The following is a 12,543-nucleotide window of genomic DNA, read 5'->3' as shown; positions in this document are numbered from 1 at the left end:
AATACTATATCCTTGGAATGAAAATATATGCCTACTGCTGTTATAAAACAAGGAACAGGAAATAAAGTTAATGCATCTTCTTAGCTGACCAAGATCTCAGGATGAGATGTACACAGGAAAATGAGACAAATGGGATTTTTGTGCAGGGACTGAATGCGTCTCCAGTCATTTTGTACTGACTTTGCAGTTTTCTCCTGTCTCTTTAAGTTCTCAGGCTGTGGGCCCCCGCAAGTCCTGCCTTCCCCTCTGCCCTGCTTATTTGGGTGCCCTTTGGTTCATCCAACTTTGTTGAGGCTGTTTCTATCCTTCTGAAAAGCACCTTTTCTCCCAATTACTTCTGAGCTAGCATTTGGCCTCTTTCACTTGTGGCCTCTGCATGGGCATCATCTTTTCCTGAAACCTGCCTGCATCTTTCTGGCCCTTCTAACCATCCCTTGCAGAGTTTATTCTTCCTAAAGACGCCACAAGCTGCTATTCTATGACTAGAGCACAGCTCCTGCTCATGTACAGACACAGGGAATGCGTGCTTATCCTGAATAACTTCTGCAAATTCTTTCCTTTGAAATACCCTTAAGAATCTTCTCTTCATCTCTCCATGGCTCGAGTAGAAATCTCATCAGTGTATTTGATAACACCAGTGTTCCTAATCCATACCAGCCTGCCCAGTCAGCACTACCACCAAAGGAGGCATGGCGGCCCCTTAAACTACATGCGTCCACTTATATGTGGATTTTTTTTTAATAAATGCAGTACAGTAATAGAAATGTATTTTCTCTTCCCAGTGACTTTCTGAATATTTTCTTTTCTCTAGCTTACTTTATTGTATGAATAAAGCATGTAATATATATAACGTGCAAAATATGTGTTAATCAACTGTTTATGTTATCAGCAAGGCTTCCAGTCAATAGTAGGCTATTAGCAGTTAAGTTTGAGGGGAGTCAAAAGTTTGAGGGGATTGTTGACTGTCTGAGGGTCGGTGTCCCTAATCCCTGAATTGTCCAGGGGTCAACTGTAGAGGGCTGTTCCTTCCACACCCAACAAAATCTGGCAGCCCCATGTCAAAGGCAGTCCTGAAGTACCACTCCAATGCGGAGGCCAATGCTTTTATCCATCATATTGTGCCTTCTCGGTACACTACTAGGCTTTGAGGTCAAACAGATTTGAATGCAAATTCCAACTCTGACAAAGCTCTGTGATATCGGACAAGTCATTAAACCACTCCAAGTCGTTGTTTACCCATCCTCAAAGTGGGGCTGATGATAATAGCTATCTTACTGTTGTTATGTTATTTAATAGGGATAATGTATATCAAATCTTGGCACAGTGGACACAGAAGTAGACTAACATTATTGATCAAAATAGCCACTATCCCCTTCTGAGCAAAGCAGAGTTAAAAATACAGTCAAGTCCTTCTGTCCCCAAATACTTCTGGAAATGAATCAGCTGCAACCAACAATCTTTCCTAGAAGTTGGGTTTGTATGTCCTTCCCTTCCTCACCCCCTACTCCTCCTTCTTTCCAAGAGGCCTGAAAACAACAGCAGAGAGAATATAGGCAAAGGACAAGAAGGCATCATAGCAATCAGCTCTAGCACCAAAAAAAACAGAAATAAGATGTTTGGGTATTAAAAATATATGTATCACCCACTCCCACACTAATCATTTCTAATTTTATCAACCTGCTAATAAGCACGAGGCTTATGACCCCCACTTTAGCATAGAATGGCAGAACCCTAGAGAAAAATAAGACTCTTAATCATTACCGTTTTTTATTACACTGTGGTGCTTCCCACACAACGCTCTGAGGAGAGCCACAAGAGCTCCGGGCTGTTAATGTAACACCAGCCACGCCGTGACGATCAGGGTGGCCATTCTGAACTTTGTTTTTGGAAGACCCTGCACTCCGGTCCTGAAGCCTCCCTTTACCTGATGTGCTGTTTGTGCCTTTAGAAGAAAATTTAAAATATGGACAAGCAAAGATTCAAGGAAAAGAGAACTAGAGCAAGAATAGACAAGAAGGGCATACAAATGAAAAGACAGCTATAGAGTCAAGTAAATTAAGCTTTGTCTCTAGCGTCCACTGCCAGGATGACAGGAACTGCTTTGTGCTAGGTTCTAAGGGAAGGGAAGCTCCCGACTCAGCACAAATTCATCAGGGCCCATCCGGAGGACGATGGGAAAGGAAAGGAGACTGAGGGAGAATTTCCAACCCCAGGTCCCAGGGACCATTGTCAGAGGAGGAAAGATAGGCAGGAGAGAGAGAGAGAGAGAGAGAGAGAGAGAGAGAGAGAGAAAGAGACAGAGAGAGACAGGTCTTGGTGGGTGCTAAGTTGCTGAACTATGTCCACAAAAGCATTATGAAAATACCCCAAGGGTATGCTCATCCAGATATGGGAGCTCTGTCTTCTGAGTCCCATGCTGGGGTTACCAAGAAACGTGGAAGACCAAGATCAAGTGCTCAGTGCCCTCTCTTTTCTGGGGCTCAGCACTGCCAAGGGAACCAGTCCTCACTCTCCAAAAAGGAAGGCAACCTCCTCAGCAGGACTGTTGACTGCCCTTAAGAAAGGAAAAGATTAGGGGAAATTAGATTCATGAGTGAATGCGGGAAATATAAGAAGCAAATAGTAGCTCTATACATCTATATTTTTACTCTTTTCATTGGCAAACTAAAGAGTAAACAATCCCCATCTTCAAATGACAGTTTCGTCTGAGTCCCTAAAAACTGTTTAGTCAGGGTTTAGCCGTATAGGAGAAAGTAGTTGATATTTCCCAGATGACCTCGGACTGAAGAGTGAATTCTGCATTACTAATCACAAGACCTTCTTCCTGTTTACTTGTTTACAGGCATTCAAAGCCAAAGAAAGGAAGTTAGCAGAATATCCATTTTCTTAATTATTGTATAAATGTCTCAGACTGACCTACAAAACGTATGGCATCATGGAAGGTGTAATGCACTCCAAAATACGTGTTTACAAAATGCAAGACAGGTGTTTGGATTTATTTCAAATGTATTTAAGAAAGAAAAAAAAACCAATATGCTACTCACTAAAACAAACTGTGTGGTAGTTAATTTTGGAGAAAAGTAGTGTATATAATCACTTACATTTTTGAAGTAAAGGTTAATTTGCAGGAAATGGGAAGTTAAGACATGTGTAATTAACCTAAAGGTACACAACATAAAGAATGGAATGCAGAGACTAATGAACGCGCTAGAAGGAGCTAGCACAGAAATGCTTAACGAAATGACAAACGGCTGAAATATCTCTTCTTTAGCTCTTTTCTCCTTTAACCATCACAGACAGAAGCAGTGGTCAGAATGTACTGGAAAACAGTGTTCCTCAAAGTATGGCCCCTGAGCCCCGTGCTCATTCCCAAACTGCTAATGTTCCCCACCCAGAGGATAAGTACAGGCTTTGAGAGTACACAGTTAGAAGCCTTTATAACAATTTGTAATTGATGGAACATCCAAGCAGGTGATCATTTTTCTAATAATTCATTTTTACTGTATTTCTAAATGTATCGCTGCACCGTGGACTGGAAACAGAAGGAGAGGAAGAAACCTGTCTCTCACCACAGGCAGTTTGCAGAGCACTGCTAAAAAAGCTAAAATCTAAAATTGTGGACAGTAAGCACTCACTACGGAGTCAAAAAAATATATGGAAATTTTCCGTTGTTCAGTTTTTACCTTCAACTCATATTTTCCCAGCACAGAAGGCTTCCTGGCTAGTGTGGAAAATGATAAGTGGGGCTCACAGTGTCAGCTGCTTTAGCTTCACACACCAATTCCACTCAGGGCAACATACCTGGCTTTAAACTGTTGATCTATTCCATATGAGGCAAAACCCCATATAATCTTTTTGTTTGTGTGTAAAAGGAATTCTGAACAGTCTTCTATAGAGGAAAAAGGAAGTATAATGTTAATTATCAGGCACAGCCAAATATTTATAGATCACCAAGCATAAAATCTATGAGCTGCTAGGTGGATTCTTCCCCTCCCCGCCCCCCCAGCCCCAGCAGCCCCTGCCCTGCTTCACTCTAAAGGAGCATGTTCCAATACACGGATTGCATTACAATCTCTCCTTCTTTATTTTTTTTTCCTATCTGTGGTTATAGCACTGTCACTTCTATCTTCTACAAATATTTTAGACTTCCTCTGCCTAGAATTGTTTTTCCCCTGGAATTCTGTTTATAAAGAGGTGGGGATATTAAAAAAAAAAAAAATGACTGTATCCTAACATTAAACACATCAGGAAAATCAAAGTACATATACCCATTTGTACACGAGCTCAAATGGAAACTCACATCTACAACACAGTCCCAAAGTCCCACCAGCAAAATCCTCAGATTCCCTGTCTTACCAGTAACAAACAATATGCCCAAAGACCAGAATGCCACAGTCTCGTTTTTTACCATCACTAAGTGTTCACCGAAATAAAAACTTCTTAGCTACTGCCCTGGTTATATATTAAGCAAGTCAGTTTCAAGTTCAATATGTAAAATGCAAATTTCGCTAAATGGGCAGGCACTAAATTGGTTGGCTGCAGAAGAGAAGGGCACTTCTATTAGGTGAGCCTAGGGAAAAAGAGATGGGGGGAGCTGAGAACAAGTCAACAGTGACTTGATTTGAGAAATCCCATTAGTAAACAAACACCGGAGTCTTACTGGCCTGATTTTATCTAATGGCTTTACTATTTCGCCACGGCTACAAATGCCGGGGTCATCTCGTGGGAAGGTGAGCCACGGACTGCACGCTCTCCAGCACTGGCCACATGAACAGTGAATGCCTGCCACTGGGTTTTCATTAACAGGGCCTTTCCCATCCAAGAACTTTGTGGAATGGAGCTTGAATTGTTTATCCTGTTTCCTTTTTCTATCAGGTTGACTTTCCTGATGTTAAACCCTGTCAACTTTACTGCCCAGAAACCTGCCTTCAGAATAGGACTTTCTGCTTTGAAGACTCCTTTTAAGAAATGTCAAGGGGCAGTAAACCTAAAATGGGATCCACAGCACCACCAAGGACAACAAAAACGGAGCCCAGGCTAATCAGTCTCCTCCATAAAACACACACTCTGTCTCCGTCTCTCTCACACACAGTAGCAGCCCAATAAGATCTGTTGGGTGAATGTAAGCAACAGAGTAGGAAGCAGCTGAAAAGAAAGAATTCCTGCTGTGTTCTCCCCCTGTGCCTCCCTCCCAGTCAAAAGGGTTCAAGGAAAGAATGTTTTATTACACACTGCTGTTCACGACTAGCAGTGCAAGTTTACTCTGCCCGGGGGCCCCGAGCGGGGAGAATTTGGTCATCTCCATATGGTCTCAAAGTGAAATTCTTCCCTTTCATTTTTTCAGGCCTGGTCTAATTGAAAACAAGCCACACCGAGACACAACACACACACACACACACACACACACACACACACACACACACACGGTGAAGGAGCATGCTCACCCTGCACCACGGGAATGGCCTCAACAGAATGTGAGCCACGGTTTCTTTCTACTTGCCTCCCGGTGTCCTTCCTCCTCCTCACCTGTAGCTGCGTGGGCCTAACATGGGGTGCTGCTCACAGTTGGTGAGGCCCCCGTGGCCACAAGTCTTCATCACTATAGCCTTGGGAGTCCACTGCATACTTCAACCTCACAGGCTGAAGGCAACATCAGGAGATGAGGGTTCAAATGAGGCAGTCACCAAAGCACCCACCAGGCTTGCTTCAGAACATAACTAAACCACTTAGAACTTTAAAAAAAAATTTTTTTTAACATTTATTTATTTTTGAGACAGAGAGAGAGAGAGAGAGAGCATGAACAGGGGAGGGTCAGAGAAAGAGGGAGACGCAGGATCCGAAACAGGCTCCAAGCTCTGAGCTGTCAGCACAGAGCCCGACACGGGGCTCGAACCCACAGACCGCGAGATCGTGACCTGAGCCGAAGTCAGACGCTTAACCGACTGAGCCACCCAGGCGCCCCAACCACTTAGAACTTTTTTTTTTTTTTTTTTTTAATTTTTTTATTTTTTTTATTTTTGGGACAGAGAGAGACAGAGCATGAACGGGGGAGGGGCAGAGAGAGAGGGAGACACAGAATCGGAAACAGGCTCCAGGCTCTGAGCCATCAGCCCAGAGCCTGACGCGGGGCTCGAACTCACGGACCGCGAGATCGTGACCTGGCTGAAGTCGGACGCTTAACCGACTGCGCCACCCAGGCGCCCCCACTTAGAACTTTTTAAATAAAGAAACTGAGGGGTGTCTGGCTGGCTCAGTTGGTAGGGCAGGTGATACTTGATCTTGGGGTTGTAAGTTTGAGCCCCACAGTGGGTGTAGCGATTACTTAAAAATAAAGTCTTAAAAAAATTTTTTTTAATTAAAAAAGAAAAAAAAAAAAGGAACTGACCTTGGGACTTGTGAAAATGGCTACAAGTGTACCGTAAGGTTGGAGACCAGAATAAGCCTCTTGGGCCTCACTGAGGCGTGCCTCCTACCGACAGCTGGGAAAAAGTTCTGTGTACAAGTCAGTTGAACTCCTGAGTCTCTGTCTAGCAGGCAATCTCTGAAAACAGGTGAGGCTGGCCAACAGGACGAGTAAAGTGGGGTATGTTATTATTAGGTTTTCAACAGCAATCATCTTACATGTGTACATGTGCTTACCAGTTTACTCTGCATTCTGTCTATGAACAATTTCATTCTGTATTCACAGCTAACCTAGCAGGGAGCAGGGTGACATTATTATCCCCATCTTATGGAAGAAGAGACGAAGGCCCAGGGTTGCTAAGTGATTTTCCTAAACAGCCTGGCCAGTAAACTGAAAACTGAAAACAAGACTCAGGTCTTGTCTCTTTTTGCTACATCCCGGCTCAACTTCAGAAAGCAGCTTTACCTTGTTAGAGGCAGTTAGAGCATTTCTCCTGTTTTTCCCCATATTGCCCATTCTTCTTAAGTACGGGAAGAAAACACCCATGACTACTTTCATCCACGTACCTAATGCTCAGTAAATCACACTGGAATCAATGAGCACCCCCAGCACATGCCACTTCAACATACCTTCATTCCTCTTGCTCTGGGCCAGATGTAGGGGGTTACATGTGTCTGATATGGAATCTTAAGTAGCCACAAAAACGTAAGAAACAGGAAGGAATACAGATGAATATGCTCCCTGTTTGCATAAATGTCATTTGGGCTCCTCGGACCTGGCACTTGAGACTTTCCTGCATCGTGGGCTTTGTCTAATGCGCACGTCTGTCTGCAAAAGCTATGCCACCAGAATGCTATCCACCTCTCTAGAAACTCCAGATATTCTTTAGTTTAACTCACTGCGTTTTACCAGAAGGTTCCCCTAAGTTTTTCCCTGTTTTAGCTTGGCCAAATGATATTTCGTCCACGGCAGGGTTTGGGGTTTTTGTTTTGTTTCAAAATCAACTTGCCATTGCCCACCTCTCCCAGGCTGTTAACAGGCATTTGGCTTTGGCCCACTCCGCTCCTCCTGCAGGCCTGAGTTCTCTCCCACACACTGGCTCCTGCAGGCTTCAAAGAAGCCCAGTGGCAAAAGAAACACCTTAGATTTAAAAACAAACAAAAAAACCCAACCTGCTGACAGTGGAACTCGGTTCTAGGAAGGATTATACTAGGTGCAGCTCACTATTAACCTTGCTGCCAGCAGACAATGATGGAAGCCATCCCTCTGATACTGGTTATTTTAAAACTTTTAGAAGGCTTTTTTTTAATTTTTAATGTTTATTTATTTTAAAGAGAGAGAGACACCGTGCGAGCTGGGGAGGGGTAGAGAGAGAGGGAGACAGAATCCAAAGGAGGTTCCAGGCCCTTAGCTGTCAGCACAGAGCCCAACGCGGGGCCTGAGCCCTCGAACCGTGAGATCCTGACCTGAGCCGAAGTCAGAACCTTAACTGACTGAGCCACCCAGCCGCTCCATAACTTCTAGAAGTTTTAAAGAACTATGATGTGTCAACATCATTTAGCACTTAATAAATAATGAATGAATGAATGAATGAATGAATGACTACTCTTATCCTATAATATGCACTTAAGAGAAACTTTACCAAACTCTTCCTGAAAACATAAATTACTAGACAAGCGAAGGGTCAGTGACCACTCAGAGGTTTACTCTTCAGTGACATATACAACTTTAAAGCCATGTTTATTTGTCTCATTACAATCATTTAAGTGTTTTACTTGCTTATAAAATTTTCTCAACTATTTTTTATGATTTGCTGTCCTATAAGCAGCAACATGTGCATGTACACACAGGTACTGAAAAGCACATGATGCTGGCACTCTGTCATTCTAAAGATCAGACTCCTCAAAAACAATTACAATGTTGTTGCTTTCAGCAAACTACGTTTTCACTAGTAGGTCAGCCACTTTACGTTTATTTCTTCCTACGTTCAACAACTTCCTGTATCTGGGTATGCTTCCGATGTGCCCATCATCACTTCATTCCTAATATTCCATTTTTCACAAGTTCCTATGAAGCATGACCTCAAGCCAGCATTTATTTCCTGATGTCCAAAATGAAAAAGATCCATAAACAAAAAAAAAAAAAAGAGAGGAAGTTTTAGCAGCTATTTTTGGACCCCATAAACAAAGCTGATTTTTCCAGAGGAAGAGAATCCTCTAAACTACTTTGGGGACTAAAATATGGCCTGAACAAATCTGTGTTCAAGGTTTTATCATTGAATGGGAAAAGTAAAGTATAGAATTTAAAAGGCTATATAGTTGTTGTTGTTTTTCTAACAATTAGCAGCCATCTGCTCCAACAGTAAATGCCATTTTTTAAAGTTTCTTTATTTTGAGAGAGAGTGAGAGAGCGCATGTGCAAGATGGGGAGGGGCGGAGAGGGAGTGAGAGAGAGAATCCCAAGTAGGCTCCACAGTGTCAGCAGGGAGCCCAACACGGGGCTTGAACTCATGAGCTGTGAGACCAAGACTGTGACCTGAGCTGAAATCAAGTGTCAGACACTTAACCGACTGAGCCACCCAGGCACCCGGACAATACTGTTTTTTTTAAAAAGGCTAGTTCAGCGTCCAACTTCAGCTCAGGTCACGATCTCACGTTTTGTGGGTTCAAGCCCCGAGTGGGGCTCTGTGCTGACAGCTTAGAGCCTGGAGCCTGCTTCAGATTCTGTGTCTCCCTCTCTCTCTGCCCCTCCCCAACTCCCCCTCTGTCTCTCTCTCTCTCACACACAAAAATAAACAAACGTTACAAAAAAATAAAAATAAAATAAAATAAGGCTGGTTCACATGGTTTAGTGTCAGGTAACTCTTCTTGTTACTGAGGCTCAGTTGCTGGTTGGCCGTTCGGAATTGCCCCCTTTAAAGTGCCCTCGAAGCTTTTCTGCATCTTAGTATCTGCTCCCAGGACCACAACCAAGCTGTCAGGAGGCTGTGAACAAGTTCACAAAATCGAGGATTTGTTGACACACCAGTCACAGCACGGAGAAACCAAAAGGCTTAATTGCTGTTGTCTAACCTGTTTTTGTGTTTTCTTTGCTCATTTCTTCCCAGCTCTTGACAAATAGGTAATGGGTAGTTAAACATTTGGGACCAGTTAGTCATCTTGCTTCAGTCCAAGTGGAACAGCCAGTAACTTCAAAGGACACCCCTAGTTTGGATCAGTTTCACAAGGGACAGAGCCCAGGCCCGAGGGCACCCTTATAAAACAGGTCATTACTTCATTCCCCGCCCCTGGTTACCTGAGGCACACCGTGTACACACAATAGCTATCAGTCCTCAATCCTAAGTCAAGAGTTCTCTACGATGCCCCCATCTGACTCTGTCAGGAAAAGGAAAACAGAAGATAGGTCCCTGCCACGGTTCCTCCCACTTTTTACTGACTCCTGTTCTCTGTGCCTATACACAAGCTATTTAGAAAAGTCATGCTTTTGGAGCTGCTTGGCCAAAGCAGGTGACGCACTGCATGAAACTGAGAATTTTGAAAATACTTCCGATTTCTTTTCTTGTCTCCCACACAAGAGCATGCTCAACCCACGCATACCTTGCCATTTAAATTTATGATACAGTTTCAAAATAAAGACTGAGGCACCCATGCTGTTTAGAAACACCCCAAATCCTCCCTGCTGGGTATAGCTGATGCCTTCATTTAGGGTCACATTTTCCCAGAGACTCTAGTGCCTGGGGTACTGAAAGCCATCCTTTTTAACTGTTTTAGATCTGTGGCCATTTGTCCCACAGATTGCTTCCTCGGCCTCTAACATTTTTGCCAGGCAAAAGCGTATGCTTTCTCCTTTAACTACTACTGGTCAGTTGACTTTGCTGAAGGAAATTCTGGCCCTATGTAAACTCATGGAAACCTTCTATTTCACCAGGATGCCTTTTTTCTTGGATTCAGTGCAAGTCTTTTCTGAATCTAAGCAGCGGCTCTTAAAGGCCCTCAGTGTGTGTTTGTTTTCCAATTTGAGAGCATCTCTCCATACATGCATAAAACATGAAAAGCTTCAGTCATGCGTCTAAAGTCACTCCAAGCTGCAACTAGCGGGTCTTCACAGGGGACTCAGCCATCCGCACCACGGGCTCTGCCTCACAAGTGCGGCACGAAGACCCCGTGGCCTCGGTGTCCGCGGCAACTTTACTTTCTTTAATTCCTCTTTGGTAGACACACATCTTCTGACTCACACTCTCTCACCAGTTCAGCTCTGATACGTATTTCTTCTATTTTCTCTTGTCTCACAATAAACAGTGCACTGTCTAGTTGTCAGAATGTTTCAAGTACTTCTACCTGTTTTCAGCATGAGAACAGAGACGACCAGGACATTTAAACCACCAAGACTTATCTGAGTGACTTCAGCTCTCACAGGTGTGGCAGAAAAGGAACGAAAATCCCAGCTTCCAGACTCTCACAGATACAGTGAATTCATCAATACTACTCTGTCTCGTGAATACATAGCAGATATAAAATAAATCTGAACCATATAAAGAGGAAGAAGGGCACAGAGAACTTATGGACGGTGAACTACTTCACTAGAAATTTCCTTTCTGTTTTCGACTGTGCCTCCATTTGACTCACTTAGGAAGAAGAATGAAAACACAGAAAGACCCTTCTACTAATCCCTTCCTTGTATTATACACTTACATTTTGTGTGTGTGTGACTCCAAATTCTTTTCCAGAAGTCATGTTCTCTGGTTGTCAGCAGAGGGTCCATGCTATCTTGTACATCTTGCTGCTGAACATCACCTTAAATACTCATCCCTGTCAAGGCATCCCATGCCAACCCAAAGAAAATACCCCATGAAGTGATATTTGCCTTGACATTCTGTTATTTGGGGATTTTGTACCATTTTTAGTTTTTCACTGTTATAAATAATGCTGCCACAGGGAACTTCATTCTTCACAATTATTTGGGGCTTTCTATGGTTTTAAAGGCTATAAAAAGTAAAGTTTTAGCTCTTTTTAACTGCAAGATTCTTCTCAGGGTACTGTACCCTTTACAGAAACATCAGCAAAATGTAGGTTCAGATGTTTTCCCACATTGTGATCGACACTGGGTTTGAAACTTCTATTTACTTTGTTTCCAGTCTCCTAGGCACACAACTTCACCTTAAGGTTGACTTAATATATGTTTCTTTAGCTCCTAACTAGGGTTTGCACTTTTCAGAATGATAATTTAAGGTCTGTATTCCATCCTGTGTAAACTGTCTCCTTCACCACTCATACTGCTTCTTTTTAAGCATATATTAAGACAACGTTAAGGTGAAGTTGTGTGCCTAGGAGACTGGAAGCAAAGTAAATAGAAGTTTCGAATCCAGTGTTGATTGCAATGTGGGAAAACATCTGAACCTACATTTTGCTCATGTTTCTGTAAAGGGTACAGTATATCCCAAGAAGAATCTTGCAGTAGTTAAAAAGAGCTAAAACTTTAATCATTTTAAGAATCATACCAGGTGGAAGAAGGGGTCAAAAATTGTTTAATCATAACTATCTGCACTACCAACCCTTTAGGACAAAAACAAAACAAAACAAAACAAAACACACCAGACTTCTTTACTCAAGGCAAATGGGAACTATTTAGCCTCTGGAAATTAGTAACAATCATAAACACTTATTAACAGGTTCACCCATATGCAAAATTGTTCACACAAAACTGACCTGGTCAAAGAGAGAAAGGCCTTTCCTTCCTCCCTCACTACATTCCCCATCATCCACTCATAACCCACTCTTCTTCTTCTAGACAAACCCGAATTTCTCCATTATGTCAGAGCTGCCCAACCAGTCATCCAAGGCACAATCTCGTAATCTTGTTTGAATGCTCCCTCTTTCATCCAGTTAGTTCCACCTCCCAAACACCTTTCCTTTCCATTCCCACTGTCCCATAGTTAGGGTTTCCTCATTTTTTTTAAGTTTATTTATCGAGAGAGAGAGAGAGAGAGAGAGAGAGAGAGAACGAGCAGGGGAAGGGCAGAGATGGAGAGCGAGAATCCCTAGCTGATTCTGCACTCTCAGCACAGAGCCCGGCATGGGGCTTGAACCCATGAACCATGAGATCATGACCTGAGCCAAAATCAAGAGTCAGACACTTAAGCG

The 12,543-nt window shown here is 43.0% G+C and overlaps 1 protein-coding gene and 1 long non-coding RNA gene across 3 annotated transcripts in view; both read right to left on the bottom strand.

The window, feature by feature from the left end:
* MAML3 (mastermind like transcriptional coactivator 3) overlaps positions 1-12,543 on the bottom strand; it is a 415,666-nt gene that overhangs the window by 337,402 nt on the left and 65,721 nt on the right. The window lies entirely within an intron of this gene.
* Positions 1,748-5,974, bottom strand: LOC131507056 (uncharacterized). Its single transcript, XR_009259297.1, has 2 exons — positions 4,269-5,974; positions 1,748-3,889 (listed from the first exon to the last, which is right to left on the bottom strand). It is a non-coding gene; the product is annotated as an uncharacterized LOC131507056 (long non-coding RNA).

The sequence above is a fragment of the Neofelis nebulosa genome, chromosome 3 (assembly GCF_028018385.1).
Source record: "Neofelis nebulosa isolate mNeoNeb1 chromosome 3, mNeoNeb1.pri, whole genome shotgun sequence".
Taxonomy (NCBI): Eukaryota; Metazoa; Chordata; class Mammalia; order Carnivora; family Felidae; genus Neofelis; species Neofelis nebulosa.
Note: the sequence above shows the minus strand (reverse complement) of the source record. Positions and strands in the feature narration are given on the sequence as shown.